This window comes from Gavialis gangeticus, unplaced genomic scaffold (assembly GCF_001723915.1).
Source record: "Gavialis gangeticus isolate Ggan-Ray unplaced genomic scaffold, GavGan_comp1, whole genome shotgun sequence".
Taxonomy (NCBI): domain Eukaryota; kingdom Metazoa; phylum Chordata; order Crocodylia; family Gavialidae; genus Gavialis; species Gavialis gangeticus.
In genome coordinates, this window is record NW_017729033.1 from 41,044,974 (window position 1) to 41,055,915 (window position 10,942).

The 10,942-nt window shown below is 38.4% G+C and overlaps 1 protein-coding gene and 1 long non-coding RNA gene across 2 annotated transcripts in view; one reads left to right on the forward strand and one right to left on the reverse strand.

Moving 5' to 3' along the window:
- Positions 1-10,942, forward strand: part of SLIT2 (slit guidance ligand 2) — a 629,104-nt gene that overhangs the window by 48,832 nt on the left and 569,330 nt on the right. The gene's annotated exons all lie outside the window — the stretch shown is intronic.
- LOC109303791 overlaps positions 6,137-10,942 on the reverse strand; it is a 48,812-nt gene continuing 44,006 nt past the window's right edge. The window contains exon 2 of the long non-coding RNA XR_002099224.1: positions 6,137-6,955. This is a non-coding gene — a long non-coding RNA (uncharacterized LOC109303791). The remainder of the gene's footprint in view (positions 6,956-10,942) is intronic.

Genomic DNA, 10,942 nt, shown 5'->3' on the forward strand with positions numbered 1-10,942 from the left:
CTATACACACAGAATGTGTATTTTCTTTATTGAAATGTTTTAATTCAGTTGATAAACTCCCTTATTGGGCAGATCATATTTTATGATACGAGTTGCAACCTTGAGCTCTACTGGATCTGGAAAAGAACAGCCTTAAGAGTGGTTCATTTAAATTGTAATCTAGGCACTTCCTTGCCTTTACTGTAAACCTTCCCTTTCTATCAGTGAGAAACTTGTAAGAAGCACATTTATGAAACATTCCTATTTAAAAGAAAGTCTTAATGTATTGTAAGTGTAAGGAGCACAGAGTTTTGAGATGCCTGGCTTAAGATCCTTGCAGCCAGGAATAAAAGCAGAAAACTGCATGGGGAGCCCCTGCAAAAAAATTCCTCCTGAATTAATTTCTGCCAGCTATGATTAAAGTGTGTGGTACTAGATGTGTCAGACACCATAGTTCTTTGCTTCATTTTACTCTTGGCCTCTTTGGCCCCTGCCACAATAAATCCAACAATGGTTACGCAGGAATTGCAGGTTACAGTTGCTACGGTTACCGTTGTCCAGTCAGATCGACATCATTACTCATCCAGGGAACTGCCATGATAACTACTGCTGATTTCCATTGCTGGGAACACTGAAGATGTTTGATGTGAAGAGGATGAAAGTTTTTCAGACAGCAGTCATCTTTTCTGTAACTGCTTTGAGATAACAAATTATTTACATCATTAACATATATACCTGTTATAGCTATAGCATGTTTTGAGGGACAGGAGATTGTTTCAAAACCCAGAATTGGTCAGTGGGGTGAGTGACAAATTAGGTGCATGAAAGTGGTTGGAACAAGACCTTTCTATTTGAACATTCATTAACTTACTTTGTTTCATTATGACCTATTGCAGTGATATAGCAGACTTAAGAAATATGACAGATCTGTGCAGTATTTAAAATATTGATTAAAGTAAACAGATGTATTAGGTATTTGGTAGGGAAGATGGTTTACCATCTGATGAACTCCTTTAACAAAGTAACTAAGAATTCTCTTAACTCCTTGGGATAGCAAATTAGAGCAAAGCTTCTGAACACTTGTATTCAAAATACAAATGGGTAGTTTGGAGGTTAAATCCAGTGAGCAGCAAGAATGAGTCTTCAGTTATAATAAGACATGTTACTGAGTGGGTCTCCTCTTTCAAGTAGATTTAAAGGACTTGCTGCTGGACAGAAGCTGTATTCGGAGGTTTCAGCTCTTGCGTATATTGCCATAGTTTTACAATTGCTAGCACCTTTCACTAGGAGTGTGGGGCATGTGCATTGCTCAAGGTTTTATTTAAGAAGGTCACCATTATACACCATTATAATTTTTTACATTGGCAAAAATCTAGATTTCAATTTGTTGGTATCTTTTTCCAAAGGGCGGACTTGCAAGTGATAAGACTTCTCCAAAATGTAGTTTTCTTATAGTATAGAAGTGGCATATAGTAGGCTTTTAATATACATGGTAAGCTAACTATGACAGGCTTTTAATACATGTGTTTCAGTATTGGTTTATGGGATGGAAAAACCAGAATGTACTTTTTTTAAGGAAGTGGAGATACTGCAGATTAAGTTGCCTTGTAAAGTGTGTATGTGTGTGTAAAATTTTTCCCCATGCCCTATATTTTGGTTCAGATTGAAACTCTTATTCTGCTTGTATGAAAGCAGTAGATGCAAAAATAGGTTACTGGGGCTTTGGAGTTGCATGAATAAGGGCTAATATATGAGTAATACATTTTAAAGTAGCATTTATATAGAGATTGAAAGTACCACAAACGTGTGCTCAGAGCATGTTTCAAATGAATGTTTTGTAAATCTCCCCCTGCCCCTGCCCCACACCAAACATGACTCCAGAACCATACGGGAACACATTACAAGACTGTAATAGCTATATTGTAACAGGAACAAAAAGAATGGTCAGCAGTAAGGCTGCAAACAGATGCCACCTCTTGTGCCATCATAAAATGTTTATGGTGGCACAAAGTGAAAGCAGACAGAGTTGCATGGCCTTTGTTATGCCACAAATGTACAGTTTTGCAGCTGTGACAAAAGGTAATATTAACTTGCACTGCTATTTTGCAGCAGACATCTATTTTAAGATGGGAGAAGGTTGGCAGCCTGGAGTTGCCTGTGCTCTCCCGTTGTCTCAGGTAGGCACTCTCAGGGCTTCAGGATCCCAATCCAGCATGCCCCAGGAATTCCTCTGCAATGGATCTGTCCAGGGAAATTCCTGGAGTATGAAGGATTGGGGACCCTTGGAGCACCTGCCTGGGTTTCCCCATCTGCAGAAGCTTGCCCAGGGATTCCAACCTGGGGCATGCCTTTTGTGACTGGAGAAACCATGGTGTTTTCCACTTGCAGAGGCATGCCTGGATAATCTGACTCGGGGCATACCTCTGCAAACAGGGGAAACCCCAGGGTTCCCTACTTGTAGAGGTACACCCAGAAATTCCCATGGCACACCTGTGCAAGCAAGGAAACCTGGGGGTTTCCTTGTTTGTAGAGGCATGCCCTGAGTGTTGTTCTGCAGGACTGGGCCCCTGTGGGACAATGGATACTGCCTGTCTTGCTCAGTGAAGCCTATTGCTTGTGCCAGGACAAATCCTAGCATGGTGGATCTGCTTCATTTGATGACATTTGTTTTATAGCCTAAGAATAACTAGTTGATTATGGCAAGAACATGGCATATGTGGCTTTATAGTAGACATACTTAAACTCATTCTGATTTTAGAAGTAGCAGTTTTTAACTTTGTTCTCAATATTTAAATTTGAGATTACTTGTAGAACTGGAATTAACTTAAAGTGCACTCATCTAAAAATAATGTGCAGTGTTGGTCATTGCACTTGACGTTGGTCAATTTTTGTGACTAGGAACAGGTATTGAATTTGTCCCTGGACAAGTTGTGCTTATGTCTATCCTGGAACAGAAATAACGTGAAATTGACATGTACACACATTATCCTTCTAATCAGGTTTTAGAGAACAGCTGAATGCATTGCCATTTTTGTGGCATTGATTCAGTAATACAATCCTGGGATAACTGTTCAAATGCACTTTGCAATGTCCGAGGATGTATGTTAGTATTTCTTATACCATGAACCCTTTCAAGATTTATTCCTAGACAACAGGCACTCACTTTGTCTTGGGATAAAATGGTTTATCTTGAGAGAAATTTGACAGCTGACAGTCTGTACAATTGCATTATTGCATATTGTGTGTATTTCCCTGTCATTTGTCTTCATCTCAGAGAGTAAACTCTTCTTTAGACATGTCTTCTGTGTTTTATGCCAGGTGCTACAGGAAACAATGGCCACTGATAGAAAACAGTGTTGTAATATTAAGAAATCAACTAGGAGAAACATGCATACTTACTAAAAAGTTAATCAGTAACATTACTCTTCTTGTTTTGAAGAAGAGATCTTATTTTTGATGGCTTGTTCAAATACATATGCACATTTTAGTTATATTATGAGATAATTAGGGGAGTGATTTCATATTGCTTTTAAATTTTCCTGTATGTTTCTTTAACTATAAAAGTATAATTTTACATTTTTTTGTCTACCTTGCTGCTTTATCCTACAGCCAAGGAGATATTACTTGTATGATATTTTATAGCTGTAAACTAGCCTCTGGAAATGAGCAAATAATTAAATCTTTATATGATCTACATTCCTCAATCCCATAATATACTATTTTTCAGATGACAGATATCCATGGGACACTTAAAATATTTTATTTTCATTATAACAAACATTCCAACACAGTTTATAATAGTTTTTAACATAAATTCAAAAAACATGTTAATCACCAAGCAGACAGAAATATGGCCTAAAGCCATTTTCCTGTGAGTAACATAGGCATCTCTTTGTGTTTTGAAATCTCTTACACTATTTGCTGTATGTATTTGAACGTGTTTAATTAAAAGATACAAGTCATATTATTTTCTTAACTGATCCTAGCTGCCTCCCCCCAGCCCACCCCCTGCAAAAAAAAAAAAAAAAGAATTCTAATGTTTTAATACTGCTGAATTATTTTAAAATAAATTGATAAAAGCTGCTTAATCTCAGGGGTGCCTAATGTTCTTAAGCTTTCAGAAAGACACCTCTTTCTGTGTATGGGGGAAGTCTGGTGTTGACACTGCTGATGTCACAGCAGAACACACTTGCATAACATATTGCGGTTATATGAAAATTAGCACAGTGCTTTGCTGTTCTTTCTGGATCTCTTTAGCTATAACTATGTTAATGGTTTGACTCAGAGTTGTTCCTGGAGGGCAGCCTTGAAAGCTTTGGTAAACTATGATGTAGGAAGCCTTTTAGGCAGTAGTTAAGTAGGAAACTGAACACCAGAGAAGGAAGTAATGAAAAGTAAAAAGGTATGTTAGAGGAAATGCCATTATTATGTGGTGCAAAACATGGTGTGAAATGTTATAAAGAGGACATCTGTAACTCTCAGCTTGTACTGAGTGGACACCTAAGTGAAGCCATGTCATCTTGATTAAAAAAAGAATAGAGGAGTAAATAATGCAGGGGAAAATAGAAAAAAAAATACAGAGCTCCCCACCCAGGATAGTAGGTTTCTTCTAGTAGAAGATTAAAGCTTGAAGTAACTGAATAGCTGAGAAAAATCCAAAGAAAGGTTGATTGCTTCCCCTCCAACAGTTCCAATTGATTGAAAAAAGCCTAATTTAAAGTTCTGTTTGTTCTGTGTCTTAAACCATCAGAATTTTCTTTTAGAACTTGGGGAATGCTCTGGAAGAAAAAGAATCCAAGGATAAGAAGTCATTGCAGACCAACAATTGTTCCTAATCCTCACAAAATGCTTGAGAAATTAAATTTATTCTTTATTGCTCAAAGTGTTACCTAGGTCACTGGGCGATGGGAAAATTGAACTGGAAGTCGAGTAGGCGCAATCTTTGTTTTGTGTCTAGATGCTTAACCTTAGACACGACAAGGCATCTTAGAGTGTTGTGGGAACTTGGTTCAGAGTATTAACACCAGGACTTTTATTACCCTGGATTTATAATAGGCTATGCTGTCAGTAGATGAAAATGTTGTGTTTACATTTCGGTGTTAAATGATCATTTAATTAACACCTAAGGAAAAAAAAACTTGTGAAATTCTTAGCAGCTTTTATTGTCGGTTTCCTTGGAGGTTTTAATATCCAAGTTACACTGCAATTGCTTCTTCAAGTACAGCTAGAAAAGACATTTATGAACTTAGTCAAGAAAGACAGACAGTTTAACCCCTGTTGACCCTTCATCCTAAACGTTGATTTATACAGCATTTTAAATGTAGTTCTCTTTTTTTGTGTGTATGTGTGTATGCACATTACTTTAGAGAATGTTTTAGTGTTAAAATAGCAGCAACAGTTGCTTTTTCTATTTATTTTTAAGTAACCCAATTAGCTCTTATTAAGAGCTATAAATAAATCAGTGGCTTGTTTCCGTAGAAAATTACTATAGTATAGTGTAGGCTTGCATTTTATAATGTTCTTAAAAGCTTGTAGTTTGACCATATTAATATTTTGTTGTTTAAAATAGGTGACTACATGCAGGAAAGAAGGTTAAAGAAGCGTATCTTATAGTGATTGTAGTAGCTATTGTATGTTTGAAATCTTCAAAAGGGCTACAGGAAATTGGCAAGAGAAGCAGCATTAGCACAAAAATGCATATCCATTTTAGCCAGCACAAATCTGGTTTCATATGTTCTATTGTATCGGAGAAAGTCAAGGCTATCCAATGCTTTAATTTGCTCTTGCTTCTTAATAATGCTTTTTGCCATAACGTAGATCTATAAAGCAAGTTTAATAGCTTTTTGCATCCTAGAGCTAATACTAGATAAAACCATTCGCTGTTAAAGACAAGCAGCTGCTCTGCAACTGGTGTATTTTTAAGACATGTTAGCCACAGTAAAAACTGAAATTACAGCTACATTCGGGGAACAATGCAGAGATTTTAATGTATTGTTTTTGGGGTTAGCTTAGAGTTCTTTTTTCTTTCATCTCTATTTTAAACTTAAAAGGTAGACAATATTAAATAATAACAAATCTTTTGATAAATAAAAAGCAAAGCACTTAAAAATTTTTTATTTCACCAGTGACCTAACCAGAATTGCTTATATATGGTGGCTTTTTTTTTAATGTCCCCCAGTCTTTTGTAGAAGTTGGTCTGGAAAGCTTAGGCATCTCTTGACAAGGGTTAGCTGTATATTTCCCCTCTCCGACCCCCAAATAGTGCAAGATACACAATATCTAATTAAAACTTATAGGAAGGTTATGCCAAACAATGTATACCATCAGTTGTATATGAAGGTAGGACTCTAATATTGAAAAATTGTCATGTTTTGAGAGCATATTAGTTATTCATGGAAAATAATGTTTACATTTGTATCATTCAGTGTTTAAATCTGTTTCCTGCTGTAGCATTTAAACGAAACATCTTAAATTATTTTTTAAGATGTGTTTTTGGGAAAAAATTGCAGAAACTCTAAATTAACATGTCAGAGGAAAAAAGGACTTAAAAGGGAATTAAAGTGTAAAGCTACATCACTGGTTATTCACAGAGTACTCATCTTGGATAGCTCAAATGTATTGAATTGGTGAATAATTAAAGATAAATAATATGTGCAAGAGGAAATAATTTAGTCTTTCTTTTTACATGGAAATGCTTTAGCTGGAGCTACTTTGACTTGCATGGAGTTCAAAGAATTGTGGAGAGGTTCCTGAGCATTACCTTAATGAAGATTAACTTTCAACAATTAGTAAATACTCTTGTCATAGTAAACAAGCAAAAACCTCCATAGATATGCAATGTGCACTATTTTATCATGGACAGAGGGGGTGCATACTCTTCTGCCGTCCTGCAGAACTTCTTGTAGGCACAGGTAGTTCTTTGCAGTAGTGGGGAATCTGTCTGGTTGGTCTGCGTCTTCTACCTTTGATAAGGCCACTGGTCTAGGGAAAGAGCAAAAAAGATGTATAGAAAAGAGTAGGAAAGGTAGGAAAAGAGGATTAACCACTTTTGGTAACTTTATATAATGAAAGAGTAGGAAAGGTATTTTAAAAGGATGCCATGTAAATTGGGTATTCTCTTATTTTGGAAATAAAAAATGCAACCCCCCCCCAAAGAAAAAAGGACTGGGGGTCAGTTTCATGAGTAAAAATAATGCTAAAACAATCATGGGGAGGGGGGAGGTGAGGAGAATTCACTTAACTGGATTATGAGAGAATTCCTCTGTGACTTACCCCCTTCTCTAACCATGATGAACTGATGCATCCAGGCAGTATTCCAAGGAATTTATGTTCTATCTTTCTTTGCATTCCTGGTTATGCCCTCTGTAAGAGGCAGGATATAAGATTTAACTTTCCTCTGTAAATGTATAAAAGACTGTCCTGGGAAAAATACAAATAGTTTTTCCTTTTTGTAAACTTCTTGAAAAATAGCAACATAAAGCCTTCTGCTATACATACTTTTTATATTCTGTGCCCCCAGCTCAAGGCAAAAAACCAAAAACAAGAGAAACTGTTGGTAAAATAAGTCTTAAACTGTGCCAGTCCAAATGAGTGTCAGACTGATGGACTGGAGAGGATGCAAAAGTTATACTGGAGTGCATCCCACAGAAAGTGCTTTCTTTTCAGACACCTAGTGTTCGAATTTTCGGATGATCAGCAAAAATGCCTCAGCTGGCCTCAAGTGCAGTGGCAGGTAATGGATGGAGACAAGCCTGTTGGCCAGTATTTAAACCATGTGTAAGGAGTCATTGTTCTCTTAAGTTTTTAAATGTAACTTAGAAACAAGGCAAAATATATTATTTCTTTGAAGACTGTAGTAGTATTTTTTTTCTTTTCCCTGTAACTAACCCAACAAGTAACATGGCCAGCTGTCATATTCAACAGTTGTAGTATACAGAAGTAGGCCATCTATGGCACAGTGGTAGCAAAGATGTGAGTGTAGATAAAAATGGATTGTTTTGTATCAGAGAAGCACTTTTTTTTTTCAGAGCAGCAAAGACATCCCCTGGGGAAAATTGGTAGTAAGCGGGGATCTATAAGCATCTTTCAGTTATCAACTGCTAGAAAACTACCTTTTGTGTTTCGCTAGAAGACTATCGCAGTTTGGGTCTTGTTACAGCTTATGCTGTAAGCCACCCACATGTTAATTGACTTAGTATTGCTCGGCTTAGTGAAGTAGTCACACCTTAAGGCTAAAAACTAGGGCTGTGAGAAACTTCAGCAGCCATTTTATTTCAGAGGGGTTTTGGCGCATTTTGGCACCCAAAACACTGAATGTAAAAACTAAATGAAAGGCTCTGAAACATCTCTGAAACGAAACAAAACCATCCAAAACGTTTCGGAAAATTTTGGAGTTTCGAAGCCTGGCTTGCAGGGAAACAAACTTAAAAGAGGGAGGGGAGAGGGGAAGGACCACTCTGATTTTGACATCTGTAGCTGGCCAGTGTCTGCGATCTGTCCCTGAGGTCCCTTCCAATCCCAGTGTTCTGGGGTAGGGACAGCAGCCTGCTGTCATCCCGTGCGCAGATCCAGGGGCCTGGGCTCCTTGGGAGGAGTCTGACACAGCCCTGCAGCCCTCCTGGGGGGCACAGACCCCCAGATCTGCATATGGGATCACAGCATACTGCTGCTGCTGGTTGGGACCAGTGCCAGCACCCAAGTCTGCTTGGCACAGGCCGCTCTGACCACTGGAAAGAACCCGGTGCTGGCACTGGCCCCAGCTGGCAGTGGCAGCCTGCTGTCATCCTGCATGCAGCTCTGGGGGCCTGCACCCCCTGAGAAGTCTGTCACAGCCCCGCAGCCTTCCCAGGGGGTGCAGGCCCCCAGATCAGTGTACTGATACATTGGACAAACGTATGTTACAAAACTGTAACATAGAAGATACCAAAATGTGCTGTTTGCAATGGAAAATCCACAACCTAAAGGAAAAAGAAGCCAGACTCTATCCTAACTGCACAGTTGGTCCAAAAAAGGTATCACCCTAAGAAATCCTTGCCCCTTGCATCATTTCTGGACTATGATGCCTACATCAGTCTTACACTACTGTGTATAAACTGCTTTGTCTACAGATTTCATTAGTATATTATGATATGGGAAAAGTCTATTCCTTGGCATTATTTCCTTTGGTAACATCAGAACTGTGGGTAAAATATACCAGAATTAGTTATTTGCAGGGGTGGGAGGGTAGTACTGGCCTGGGAAGTATAGGAAATGCATTTGATGCAAAATCCAGATCGGCATTCAGTGAGAGTTGTGGGGGAAAAGTATGAATGCCAAAAATATCTAGTGGTGATATTAAACATTCTTTGCAATACAGTATGGTAGCAGTAAGACTATTAATTTTTGCTCTGAATACCTAACCAAAAGGAAAAGGTTACATTAGAGGTAATTGAAAGTAAAGCTGGAATAATCATCTTGGTGGATAATAATTTGCTATAGGAAAAAATGTTCCAGTTCAATGAGAAACATTCATGAACTCAACCCAAATTCAGGAATCAGTTCAGCCAAGCATTTTTTTTCTTTTTTTGGCAGGTGCAGAGGGGATGGGGAAGGTATTGAGTACCAGAGTAGAAGAGGACATGGTTAAGTTGTTGTTTGCTCATATATCCAGCAGTTAGGACACCTACTGGGGAGGTGGGAGATGTAGGTTTATAACTCTAAGAAGAGGCAGAGGAGAAAATTGAATAGCCACTTGAATACAAAATTGAATAGCCATTAAATATTTATTAATATTCAATAAATTGAATATTAGGGTACCCTTTTGGTAGTTTCCTTAAATATTTTTTGTTGGAGCTGCTCCACTTTGTATAATATTGAAATATTCAATGAATGAGAGAGTGTGCAAGCGTGACTCTCTGACCTGAAGGTTGGGATGCTACCCTTGGAGGGGCACATCTGGTTTTCAGTCCCCAATCCAGTGAGTATTTATATATTTTATACAAAATGGAATGCCATCAAGAAGCAGTGATAGCAACCCAGCCCAGAACAGCATTGTGGAAGGCCAGTAATATGGTTGGTGGAAGATCTGTGTTCATATTACTTCTGTCATTGAAGGAAATGAATTCAGGTCTCCCACAGCCTTGAGTTAATAGCCAAGGCACAGGACCACAGGGGCAGAGCAAGAATTAGCTGCATGCATTGTCATCACTTTGTGAACGGTACCAGAGTCTAGCCCTGTATTTTCATTGCTTACTTTTTCATGACCAAAATTGATTTTAAACCTTGTGTTTGATCCACAGTTAATTTTTAGCTTTTCATTATGTTGAATTGAAATTTTCATTTCAGTTTGGACTGGCTCAATTTTTGCTTTATTTCTTAGGACTCAAATTGAAGAAAAGTTTTTGTTCATCCATTGTGAGGGTAATTGAGCAGAGGCTTTGGTGGAATTGACTTTTGAGGAAAGATTAAAATAAATAGGTGTGCACATTGGCTACGCATAGGGGGTGCATGCGAGTGCACGCGCACCCCGTGTGATAGGCTGCACACCCCCTGGAAGTGCCAGACATGAAACCAGAAGTGCTGCTGGGGGACTTACTCTGGTCAGCCATCTGGTGCCCCCTCAGACTTGGGAGGCACCATGGGTGTGCATAGATTGCCTAAGCAATGATTGGGTAAGGGAGGGAGGACAATGTTTGGAGGAGATTTTATTATATAATACAAAAATTTAAAAGTAGGAGAAATACAGTAGAATTAAAAATGTCATAGTTTCATAGTTGGTAGGGTCGGAAGAGACCTGAGCAGATCATCAAGTCCAACCCCCTGCCATTGCAGAAAGAGTACTGGGGTCAAAAGACCCCAGCAAGGTGTTCATCTACCCTCCTCTTAAAGACCCCCAGGATATCAATTTGACAGAATATCAAGGAAAGTATCCTAACAGTTATCCCTGTTAATCTGTAGAATGAAGTTCTAAAGGAAGTGGTAGAAG